Source organism: Pempheris klunzingeri, chromosome 2, assembly GCF_042242105.1.
Source record: "Pempheris klunzingeri isolate RE-2024b chromosome 2, fPemKlu1.hap1, whole genome shotgun sequence".
Lineage (NCBI taxonomy): Eukaryota > Metazoa > Chordata > Actinopteri > Acropomatiformes > Pempheridae > Pempheris > Pempheris klunzingeri.
Window position 1 is genome coordinate 14980017 of NC_092013.1, and position 12529 is coordinate 14992545.

The 12529-nt window shown below is 40.6% G+C and overlaps 1 protein-coding gene across 1 annotated transcript in view; it reads right to left on the reverse strand.

The window, feature by feature from the left end:
- Window positions 1-12529, reverse strand: part of megf6b (multiple EGF-like-domains 6b) — a 56975-nt gene that overhangs the window by 32964 nt on the left and 11482 nt on the right. The window lies entirely within an intron of this gene.

Genomic DNA, 12529 nt, shown 5'->3' on the forward strand with positions numbered 1-12529 from the left:
ATACAATCTTCTTCCCAAGGCATGTAATGACAACAAACCAGACAAGCAGCAAACTGTGATACTGAGAGAAGCACCGACGGGCTGTCTGACTCTGACTCTGGATAAAAATATCAATCAAGCGACTCTGTAGTCTTTGTACAGCTTATTATCCATTACTTAGCCTTATGTTTTATCATTTGTGCATGTTCGACCACAAGGGATTTGGGTGGCACATCAAAGACAGTAAAAAACCCAGTGTTTGACTTTGTTTAGTGACTGACTCTGCTCCAGTGAGTCCTAAACTCCCCTAATCCCTATTTTGATGATCCAATTCACTGCACTGCAAGGTAAGTCTGCCACTGTGTGTGTGCATTTCATGTGCCTTTGCTTGAGAGTACTACTCTTGTGATAGGAGTATGTGATGATATCACTGGAAAGTGTAAATCGACCCATCCAGCCTCATCTTCTAACTGCCACTACTTTTGCCAACCAATTTTCTGATATGACCATGCATGTAACCTCAGTAATAAACTTACTTTTCCTGTGCTGCATGATTATTATTGCTGTTATGAATATAACGTTAGAACCGTTGTCCTGGTTGTTGAAACAAGTGAAATAGTTGGTCAAGTATTAGCCATGCCCATTTGCTGCCTAAGAGGTACTCATGTAAGTTTATGTGTTATGGGATACCCCATTCTTAAGGACCAGCTGCTTCTCACTCTTGTAAGCTTTAATTTTTTTTCCTCTTTTCTTCACCACAGCTGACTGTGACTGCCGCGAGCCCTTCATTCCCAGACACAGCCAACTCAAATCACCTCAGGAAGAGTCACATGGTTGTGCCAGCAGCAGCCATAGACCTCAGACAGGAAATCTGAGTATTGTCTGCTGGTAGAGACAATCCCCAATTTCTTTCACATCACTGTTTTCACAGTAATTGTTCAATGGAAGGTGCCTGACAGAGCAACAAGTTTTGGGAGATGTTTACTCCTTTAAAAAGCTGTGGAAAAGACAAAGGTTTCTGACTTCTGCCACTCATTTTTACTGTCAGTAAAAGTTATAGACAGCAACACAGAAATAAGTATGCCAGCTGCATGAACCGTACATGTCTCCAGAATAACATTTTATGATCTACACAGGCGAACAGGAGGAACAAATACCTCATGCACCTCAGGGGATTGCCCTCTGACCGTTTGCGTGTGCTCTGTGCTATACCTGTTAGGACCTGTCTTTTCCAACTTTGACCCTGGAGTTTTGAGTGCCTGGGACAGCACATGGAGGCAAGCAGGAATCCAAAAATTACTTGTTGTCGTTTCCATCCTGTCTCCCTCTCGGTCCCACGTGTTAGATATGCTGTTGTGGTATGTGCAGGGCCTTAGCGGACAGAAAGTCGCTCAGAGCCATTTACCTACAGGGCAAAAGGTGGCAGATACATGACAGACTGTCATGCTCAAGGTCTACAGGGGGAATAAACACGGAGGCTCTGATTATTGCTTCACGTGACACTACCTGGTTTCACAGTTGTTCATAGTTGAAAGGAACAGCAGTAAAATACACATCCCCCTGGCTACATCTAATTCAGAGGCTCTGGGCTTTGTTTTCATGGCAGTGCAAAAACCAGCTAAAGCAGCGTTATTATATGGTTATGTTAGATTGACCTTGAACTAAGCTTCGTCCATGTCTTTAGTGTTGTCACACCCAGCATGGCTCAAAGCCAGGAGAACAGCCACAACAAGATGGGAGCTCCATGTAGATGAAGTAGCGTACAGCCACAAATCCAAAGACTAAGACTTCTTTGAGTGTGATGTCTTTCAATTAGGTGGTTCCACCAGAGAGCACACACTAAACACATGCATAATTACAGAATGATGTTGAATAATTTTTTATTTTTCTTCTGCACTCTCAAAATGGAAGATGGATTAAGACCAGTGGCTCCGAGCCTTTTCTGCTTCTGAACAGTTAAATTGGTACAAAGTCCAATCTCACTCTGTCAATCTAAATCATAAATCTATGAGCTGTGACCATGTCAAGATTTTCTGATTATTTACTTTGAAGGTAATACTATGCAGTATTTTACAAGAAAAACCGTAAATGCCATGAAACATAATTTAAAATTGAAAAATGTTTTTTCCCTAACTGATTGATGTTTTACGACCCCTCACTGTAATCTCGTGACTGCTGGTCCAGACCTTGAGGTTGAGAATCACTAATTTAGATCAACATACAATATAAACGGAGAATCTTAGTTCAGGTACAGCACTGAAGCACTATAGTTCGCATTTGGCTGATCGGCATGCTTGATTCATGATGTCCACTCATATTCATTATGATGTCCCAAGCTGATCCTAATGATCCATATCAGCGATGATGAAGCCACATTTTCATTGCCAAACCTTTCTTTACTGGCCTTTACTGTGTTTTGTCTGTCTCCACTATGTTAGCTGGGCTATACAGTACACTTCATCCAGGTTGGCAAAACCTAAACTGAGTTGCTAAACTGTTGTAAGTTAACTGTTGCTCTTGCTTGTTATAGCAGGTCACATCAGCTGTCACTAATTAAAGCTAATTCCTTGAGTAACTTGATAACAGGCCAAAAATGAGGCTTTTGTTGGGTTTGTGCATTCTCTGCATATTCGTAAAAAAGCACTTGTGAAAGAAGAAACTCTCGCTCTGTACATCCCAGTGTAGACCGAACGTTTCTGTAGTTCCATCAACTCCAACACACATGTCCTCTCTCTATCTGATCAATTCAAATCAGTTTCAGTTTCAGTTCCTCATACCAACAGTTCAAGCAGATCAATTAATTAGTTTCGACCAGGGCCCTTTGGTATTTGGATTAAACAGCTTGTGAAAAGTTATTGTTATTTCAGCGTGCCAGGGACTCAGATCAGAGCCAATAAAACTTGACTGACTCATTACTAACATTCATACACTTGGATTCTTTTGAAGACCCCCCTCCATCCTAATCTAACTGCTATAAATGATCAATTACTTGTCTCTGACCAGAGTATGTGAATGAAACTCAAAGCTACTACAGTCCAAGTAAAAGCAAAAACGGGCTTGACATGTGTAAGGTAACTGATCTTGTCTCATTATATTTCTTTTAGATTAGCTTTTGCTTTTCACACCTCACTAAACATCAGTGAGAGGCTGGCTGTGCATTAAAAGAGACTAGTGGGTGAACATTTCCCAAGGCTAAGTGGCCTCCATATGGAGAGAAACACAACAGAGGAGATAATGTTGTAGGTGGACAGAAAACAGAGATTAGATGTGAAGTCTTTGGCTCAGTGGAATACACAAGGAGCCGATAAGGAGGAACAAAGGCAGCCGAGGCAGATTTAGTAAAATTAGAGGAAGATATGGAGGTAAAAAGGTAGCGGAGATAAGGAGAATCAAGGCACCACTGACAGATGAAGGGATCAGTCCATGCTTGTTATTCCTCTAATTGTATTTTGCAAACTCTTGTCAACGCAAATTTACACAAACTTGATGCCCTTGCCCCCTGCATGACCGGGATTGACCTTTCATCAGGAATGCTGTAAAGAGCCTAATGAGACAGGGTGGGAGCCCAGACTCGGCACAATTACAGGAGATTAGGGTGCTGCACAGGATGCAATGGCAGGTAGGTGGCCAAGATGTACCCCACCCTGAATGCGACGCACTCCCTCTCATTAGAGATGCCTTTTCTGACTTCACAGGAACAGGGCTGCGCTCGCTCGCTCTCGTGGTTAAGCCTTAATATCTCAGTGTTTCAGGATGGGACAGTCAGAAGACTGACTGGATATGAGCATCCACAAGGTCAGATTAGGCTTCATGCCCAAGCATTTTACAGAGGTAGTGCTAAAATGATAAGTGAATTAACTGATTAGATGACCAACAAAAAATAATGGGACCAAGAAATTGATGAGCATTAAATGTTGGGGTTTTCTTGTAAATAAAGTTACATTTACATTCAGTGTTGCTCAGTAAAATGCATTAAGTGTATCCATTTACCATTTTTTAAATCATTTAAGACTAGTAATAACACAGGGTGTATTGTTTTTATATCAACCAGCTGGATCAATCCTCTTCTCTACCTTTGCTGGCACATTACAGTGCTACCAGTGTATCGCATGTGTCAGACAATCACAAAGACCAAAAAATGTGATGGGCATATTCCACCAATTTCTGACATTTAACGGACAAATAGATTGATCAGTTTGAAATAAAATATTCCTTGCAGCCCCAGATAGATGACTCTACAGTTTCTTTCTGTACATGTGTCTCATTTCGCTTTTCTTATCCCATGCTTTGCTGTCTCAAACTAAAGAGTTAATAAAACTATGAATCAGAGGAGTTCAGGACAAAGAATGTGAAAATGTGTGAGAAAACATTTGCAGGAGCTTCTGGTTCTCCCAGCAGTGCCCACATCTCCATGGCCTCCTTCATTTCAGCTGCTCTGGAGGTCACGCTATGCTGGCTGCTAACAATACTCAAGGAACGGGATTAAACCTTCAAATGGCAAAAAAACAGAAAACATGTCAGTGACTCTGAATGGTCCATTTAAACTCCAATTTATGGCTGATGGCAACACCAAAAAAAAGAAAAAACATCAAAAGTTGTGAATAGCAAGATTATGTCACCCCCTGATCTTGTTCACTGTTAAGCCAGCTCTCATTATAAAATTCTCCACCTTCTCCTTATATTTCTACGGTTAGAACCTAAGATACCGTAACATCTCAAAGTAAAGTAAAAAAGCAGACTTCAACCTGTTCACAGCCATTTCAGCTGTAGCCTGTTAAACCCATCACAGAGGAAAAGGGAAACCCTGAGAGTGATTTAAACTGCTTGTGATCTTTCTGGACTTTTACTATCCCATTATCAGCCATTTGACTTTTACAACCTTTTCTATCCCGCTTAAAAAAATGTTCTAAAAGCATAACAGCCAGATTTTGAGTAGATAAAACAAATGCAGTGATGATTATACAACAGCTATATAACCTAATGCCCTGATGCCCGACACCTTTTGACCTCCCAGTGGAGGATGGACACACCAATCATGAGTGACAAACTGCTGCAGCTGGGCGTCTCACAGCTTTACAATCTCATGGCTTTACAGTCTTTCACGGTCATATTTAGCTCTGGACAGTAAAAAAAAAAAAGTAAAAGTAAAAGATAATCACAAAGTCTTTCAACACAGCCAACGACTCTCCTTCCTTATGGTGAGTAGTTTGACAAAACAGGAATGTAATCCAAATGTGTTATTATATCATATTGTTTCTAATTTTCCCCACAAGCTTGGGGAAAACTTTCTGGATATTAAATTCTGGCACAGTTCAGGACTAAATACTAAATGTTAAGTTCCAGCTTTCAGGGATTGCTGGCAGAGCTGCTGATCATGATTGGCAAAGAAAATTAGTCATTACAATAAAACAAAGGCCACTGCAACGAACACCATCGAAACCCCTATCTTACTATTGCATCAGCATCAATCAGGACAAACGCTCAGAAAGAGGAGTAACAGAGAAAGTCCAGGCCCTCATTATTATCTGGGGGTGTGGCAGGTGGGGTCAATTCAGAGCAAGCAGGGGTCAGTGTTAGGAAACAAAAAGGTGGACCAAAAGACACAAGCCGAGCAATACAGGAGAAGATTAAAACAATGAAACAAGATTATAGACAAATAAAAGGATCAAGGATCACAATGTGTGCAGTGGAGCAAGATTAAACACTAAAACTAGTTCAAGGTGCTGGACACTATTTAGGGCCACCAGTCAGCTTGTGCTGGACTCAAGAGTGCCTTGGATTCTCTGTCAGCATATAATCTTGTATCTCATCTTCAAATAAATTACTTCACTTTACTGTTAAAACCAGCACATCACAATGACCTTTTTTTTTTTTTTTTTTTTTTTTAATATATAAATGGTGTTTACCCAAAGCATCATGGTTTGTAAGAATACTGTGAAAATGCAAAGAGAAGCTACAACCAAAGGCTCACAAGGTACCTAAATCTTTAGGTTAAGGGTTACAGGTTGTTAAATTCCTGCAGTGGATAAAGACTGTACAGGAGGTTTCACACTCTCTTAAGGCTGACATTAACATATTCATGTTTGGATCTCTTCAACGTCCTCGTCTTCGTGGACCACATAATGGTTTCCAACAGACCAAAAACTATATCAACAGCTGACTAACTAATCATCACAATGGGATCACACTCTAATTCAATTATGAGGCACAGAAATATTCGTATCTCCAGGCATAAGGGTGTGTTTCATTTTGGGGCACTTACTTGCTAAAGTACTCAGCAAGGTCAGCAAGGAGGTTTCTCAAATATTTTTCTTGATCCTAAGAAAAACCATTCAATGGGACTTTGAGTTAAGGGATTTATTTTTACAATGGGGAGGATCCCAAGGTCGACATACTGAAAGCACCTCTCTCATCACATTCCTCAGTGGTCCTGAACATGAAGGGAGCAGATACACTATATATTTACCCCAAGAATAAATCAGAGTGTTTCCTCACTAATCACCTGTCAAACTTGTACCAGTTCCAGGGTGAGCAACATGTGTGAAGTGGCTTAACCATACGGTAAAGGGATGTTCTCTTTTACAACAAGCCCCCATGTGGACCTGCTTCTCCTAAACATGACAGATACCATCTGTGCCACTGCTGCTCCCTCCTGTCACTGTCAGTCTCTGAATGGCTTGATGAGCAGGAGCGATGATAGCAGTTTTTGAACAGGGTTAGATGCCATGTAGCCGTCATGCTGTTCATTACCAGTGAGTGCCGCCATGGAATCTCTAAAGTGGCCCAGACTGGGTCCACATGCTGGCTTCACCTTTGCCCTTTCTGCTCCTCTGCAACCTCCAGCACAGAGGGAGACCACAAAAGTCACCACTGTCACGTAAATCAACTTAACTAAGCACACAATTATACTAATAATGTTATAATCACTGGTGATCTTCCACTTTGTGAGAGGCTATGAAAGATGAGCAACACCACATCATTGCCTTGTTGCGTTTAAAGATAAAACACAGTCAGTGACAGCAAACCACAACTCTCCTGACCAGCATGCCACCAATGTGTTAACTGGGATTTGACATCTGGGAGGCATGAACCACCCACACTTTTGGTCACATTTAATCTTAATGCGCTACAGTGGTTACCATGACCAAGAAGAAATAAACTTTGCATGCATGACACATGTAAAAAACATGTTTATCAATTTTTAACAAACATGGACCAGACTATGACTGATCTCGCCATGGCCTCATTTAAGCTAATTTACAATGTCTACATGTGAGAGGTGAGAGGAGGGATGACAAAAGGCAGGTTACAACAGGCCGCAGGACTGTCAGTCTGAGGAAAGGCTGCTACTGAACTTTAAGTAATTGCAGAGTAGGACAGCTATTTGAAGAGGAACAGAGGTATAGCAAAGGGCAACATCTGAAAACCTCGCTGACTACATCACGCAAACCCATCCCTGTCTTGTGGAAAACAGGGGCACGTGCTTTTCAGATGCAAACTTTCTGAAAAGCTGTTAAACTCAACGAAACAAAGACAGTGAGAGATGGACAAATGCTGCAAGAAATGAAATGTGAGATCAGATGTGAGCTGTTTTGTGCGATGACAGGATTACTTTTTAAAATATAACCCACTAGGTTAAGGGGTACAAGTACTAACTGTCTCAGCTGTACTGCTCTCACCACATCTCTTTCACCATTGTTACTCTTCGACAGCTATCTTTCTTTTTTGTCCGGTTGACCAGACAACCCTGGTTCAAGATCTATGTACTTCAAAAGGTCCTGTGCAACAAGTGTCCTTTAACAAGACAATGAATTCCCACAATAGCTCCAGGGTTGCTGTCATGACCTTGCAACCATGCTAACAAGCATGCAACTCCATAATGCAGCTCCAAGACAGAACCAGTAAAACAGACTACTGAAAAACATTTCAACTATTGTGTCATCAAAATGTGCTCAAATTATCAAAAGTAAAAAAATCTCAAAATTGTACATTGATTAATTAAAGTTATTTTCCACGGCTGTCATTGTGACCCATGAGAACTGACATGACAAAACATCTTGATCAAAGCTTCATGAAGGTATGAGAAATACTCTCAGATATGTTATCATCTTTGCAGCTTTCATGAGGTGTGTGAGCCGAGTGGGACCTCAGTGTGTTCTCCCTGTGCCATTTCTCAGCACCTCAGCCACTAGACTGTGAAGGACTCACGTCATGCACCGACAGGCTCCATAGAAATAACTGACCTCATTATTTAGAGTGTTTATAAGCCTAACTAATACTCTGAAGACATCACACTCACTACTTCGGTATTAATCTTTCTGGATTATAGGAAAAGACTTTGGTACAGGTAAGAATTGAGGAGTCTCTGCCCTTGAGAGCAAGCATAGGTGTCTCACAAGCAGTAAAATGTCACAGTAAAAGAGGATCTGTTTAATTCAAATTGTTCATTTGCTGTGGTTTATTATTTTAAGAAGGGAAAAAAAGATATAGAATTGAAATGTAGTGTATATCTGATGTTTCTGATTAACAAAAAGGCAAATTTTTAGCTGGTAGCTTTGAATTTCAGAATTTTCATACCAGTTTCTAAAAGAAAAATTCAAATAAAAAAACATATGGACCCAAAACCAAGACAATGAAACATCCAATTTCCAATTTAGAAAAAAAATCAGTCACTTACCATGCTGTATTGTATTAGCTGTAAAAATAGTATTATATAAATCAGACTAAGAAGCTGTATTTGACTTATCTTGGTGGCTGCAAGTGGAATTCAAATAACTTCACAGGTGGTTTGATATACTAACATTTGCACTGACTAAAAGCTACAAAAACAACTGTGGCTGAGGAAGCATGCCTGGGAGCCTGCTATGAAGCAAACATTACAGAATAATGATGATAGCCATCAGTAGAGGGTCCGTCTTGAGTGATGTCTAGAACAAGCTGGTCCTCTTGGCATTGCAATGACCCCAAACTGAGCCAAGATATGAGCTTATGGCTCAGAAATTAATCGCAAGGAGCAAATAAATGAGGCGCAATTACTGTAACAGAGAAAGAGCTCTTTCAGTAAAGCATTTCACAGTTGGGGACAACAAACAAAAGCCTGAAAAATACATGTTAAACCTGTGGGAATAGAACAAGTACAATATATCAAGTTGCATCTATTTGAGTTTTTTCCCCCCTCTGTTATAAATTATTTAAGTTTCAAATCATTGCCTCATCTTTCATATAACTCTTAAAACATTATTACACAATCCATCAGTTTTATGTATTTGAGATAACTTTCATTTTACCTTTCACCTCAGGCCAGGACACAAAAGGTGGCTTTAAAAGACCTTTCAAGATTCTTGAACTAAGACAGTAAAGTTTCATGTTACAAAAAGTGTCTGGCTTTCTGTCTGTCTGTCTATCTGTCTGTCTGTGGCTGAGCCCAGATGTCAGCTGGTATGAAGACATCTGCCCTGCCAGAGGTCTAAAAGCCCTGGAAGCTGTTGATCCCAGAGGATACCACTTGTCTCCTGATGACAGGCTGGATATCGAGTACATCGGGCACCAAGTGACTAAATCCCACTGGATAAAGGCAAGACTGAATTCTGAATGACTTCTGAGCAATAACAGACATAAAACATATGCACAGATATCTGGTTACAAAAAAAGGTTTGTCAGCTCTGGAATGAGTTCAGTATATTGGTAAATAAATTATAATTTGTAAATGTGAAGCTATATATGCTGACTTTTGTCTTCAATGAGCAGCATAACTTTAACTTTGGTTTGAGAAAAAGTGATTTACACAAGTACATTGCCGTATCCTAAGAAGTCTCCATCAGTCATGTCAAATTATCTATTCTACTGCATGATAGTATCATGGTTTGCAAAGTATGAATGTGAGGCAGGTGACCTGTTAAAATTAATTATTGGACTAGAAGAGCCTCTAGGCACCGGTCTTTGCTTTATCACAGAGTTAAGGCACCAATACAAAAAAACAGTAATTATTGTCTTATACCATCACTGACACAATGTTGTTAAAGAGCAAAACATATGACAGCCTCAGAAAACTATTGAGAGCAGGGCACTAATTGGCCCCTTTGAACAGCATAAACACACACACCGATTGCTAGACACAAACAGACGAACCACATCAAAAGTGCTTCAAGGGGGTATCACCACATGCGACTGAAGGAATGCTTACATTGCTGAGAACCCTCTACGGTGGTTAAATGATGAGTGAATCTTTGAGTGATGTGCGGCTACACACATTCGTCCTCAGCCACATCCTCCACCGTGGCTTCAGATTTTATGTAAACATGACAAGAGAGAACAAGCAGTGACTGACGGTTGTGCGAAGCACGTGGACCGCAGCAGTAACTGAATTATTAATGCAGCTTGTGTGAGCAGCATGCTCTCATCTCCACAACTTGGTTATTTATCCAAATAACTCAAGCTCAAGAATGTGACAGATTTACAACAAATCAGAGCTGCCACTCAGTTCACAGAGTCATTCATCAGATGTAATTGCTATTTCTCCAATGACGCACTTTGTACTCTGCCTGCAGCTATTCTCTTTGCCCTCAGGACTCTTGACTCTGAAGTGACCTGTATTTGGCACATGCAGGACCTAAAAAAGGGACAGCTGCGAGTGTATTCCTGCCTGTGTCCGACTCCCATCATCCCAAATGTTAACCCCCGGTCAGACGGAGTCACTGACAGCCCCACGCCCTTCATCCCGCATCCCCATTCTATGCCAATCACACGGCAATATAACTGCCAGAGAGTTTACGGACTGATAGCCTCAAATAGAGGGAGGATCACAGTGTGGGGGTCTGCTGCATAGCTCTCCACCAACAAGGGCCCCAAGGTGCCCATTGATGACAGCTATCATTCACAATGCAGAACAATGCTGGCTGACGGCTATGTGTGGGAAGGGAAGGGGGCATTTGATGTCTGCACTGATATCAAACAGTGTAGCTCAGGGGTTGCCTGGAAGCAAATCTGAAAGGGATGGAAGCCTATATAGTGATGGGATACAATACAGTAGACAGAACATATAGAAAAATATTAGTATGCAAAGAAATGCATGGCACTGAAAGATAAAGTTACAATCGGCTTTAGTGGCAATGCTTTTTACCAAATGTCAGAGTATAGATATAGTACAGTGTGTGTATATACCAGTGTGTATATTACAAGTGTTTCTAGACTTTTGACCCTTCTAGACTACTTCCCTTCATGTTCCCTTCAGCAAGAAGGTGCAGACCCTACTGTACGCCTGGTAAAGGGAACACAAGTGTTGGACAAGGATTTTATCATCTAGTATTTTTCAGTTTTCTTTTTGAAATTTCAAAATGACAGCAGAAATAAAAGCATTTAAATAACAGGTTACTGAATTTAGAAAGAGCTGTATATTTTGTAAGGCCAAGAAAAACAGAGAAGAGGTGTTTTCATTTGATTAGATTTGAATATATTTTAGCTGATAACATGTTATTTCCTTCCAATAAATGTGTTTAACTTGTAAACGTTTTGGTATCTTAGGAATTGTTTTGAAGTAAGAAACAGGGAGTCCATATTTCATATCTTAGAAAAACGGAAACAGTTTTTTCTTTCCTCTTTTTTTTTTTTTTTTTAAACTTTGTTCTATATTGGTGCAACAATATTTTGGCAGTCTCCTGATAAATTGAGCATCCATACCAACAGCTTTGACATTTCCTTTTGTGCCGTCTGTCTTCTGACACTTAACAGACATATAATCGGATGTGTCTGACTATTTCACTAATATGTCTTTCATCTACTGCTGCTGGTCGGGGGAGTTTGAAAGACTCCTTATTACCATAACAGAGGAGAAGTACAGAGTGTATCATGGTACTCCACTGGTGCACTGGCCTTAGCTTCATCACTCTGTACCTTGATACATGCTTATGTGTCAGGAAAATATGCCACTCCACAGCAGTGCTGCTCTGTATTGTCAAAGCTGCAATGAAAGAGACTTACGAGCTGCTACTGCAGAGATCATGAAGGACAGGCGTCTTACTGTTCATAACATGCTGATGCTGTGCACATCCTCCAGATTATTTTATAATAAGAATACAGAGCATTAAAACCCAGTGAGATTGTTCCTGAGTGTTCATATAAAGTCTATATGCAACTGGGTTTATACGTTTCCTGTAAATCTATACTGAAAATTTTGCTGATCAGCAAACATCACATTCAGCAGATGGTTTCAATCTTCTCAAAGACCTCCACTAGGCCCATTATGACAACATGAAAACAGGCAAACAACGGAGCACCTCAATAGGCTTGCATGTTCATGGATCATCTGTCTGATTAAGTCTTTCATTCAAGCATGAAGTAATCAGAGGTAAGCCAGGTCGGCTTAGCTACCACAGCGAGCTCTGATCATATAGAAGGGTTGTCAGTGCCGCATTTCTCAAGGACTGACCATAACTCTTATATAGCCAATGAGGAAGGTAATGTACAATGTGCTAAAAAAGTGTCATGAAGCTACATCTGTGGCACCAGAGAACCCCTGGGAAAATCATGTGTGGATGAAGAAGTTGGTGAGTTA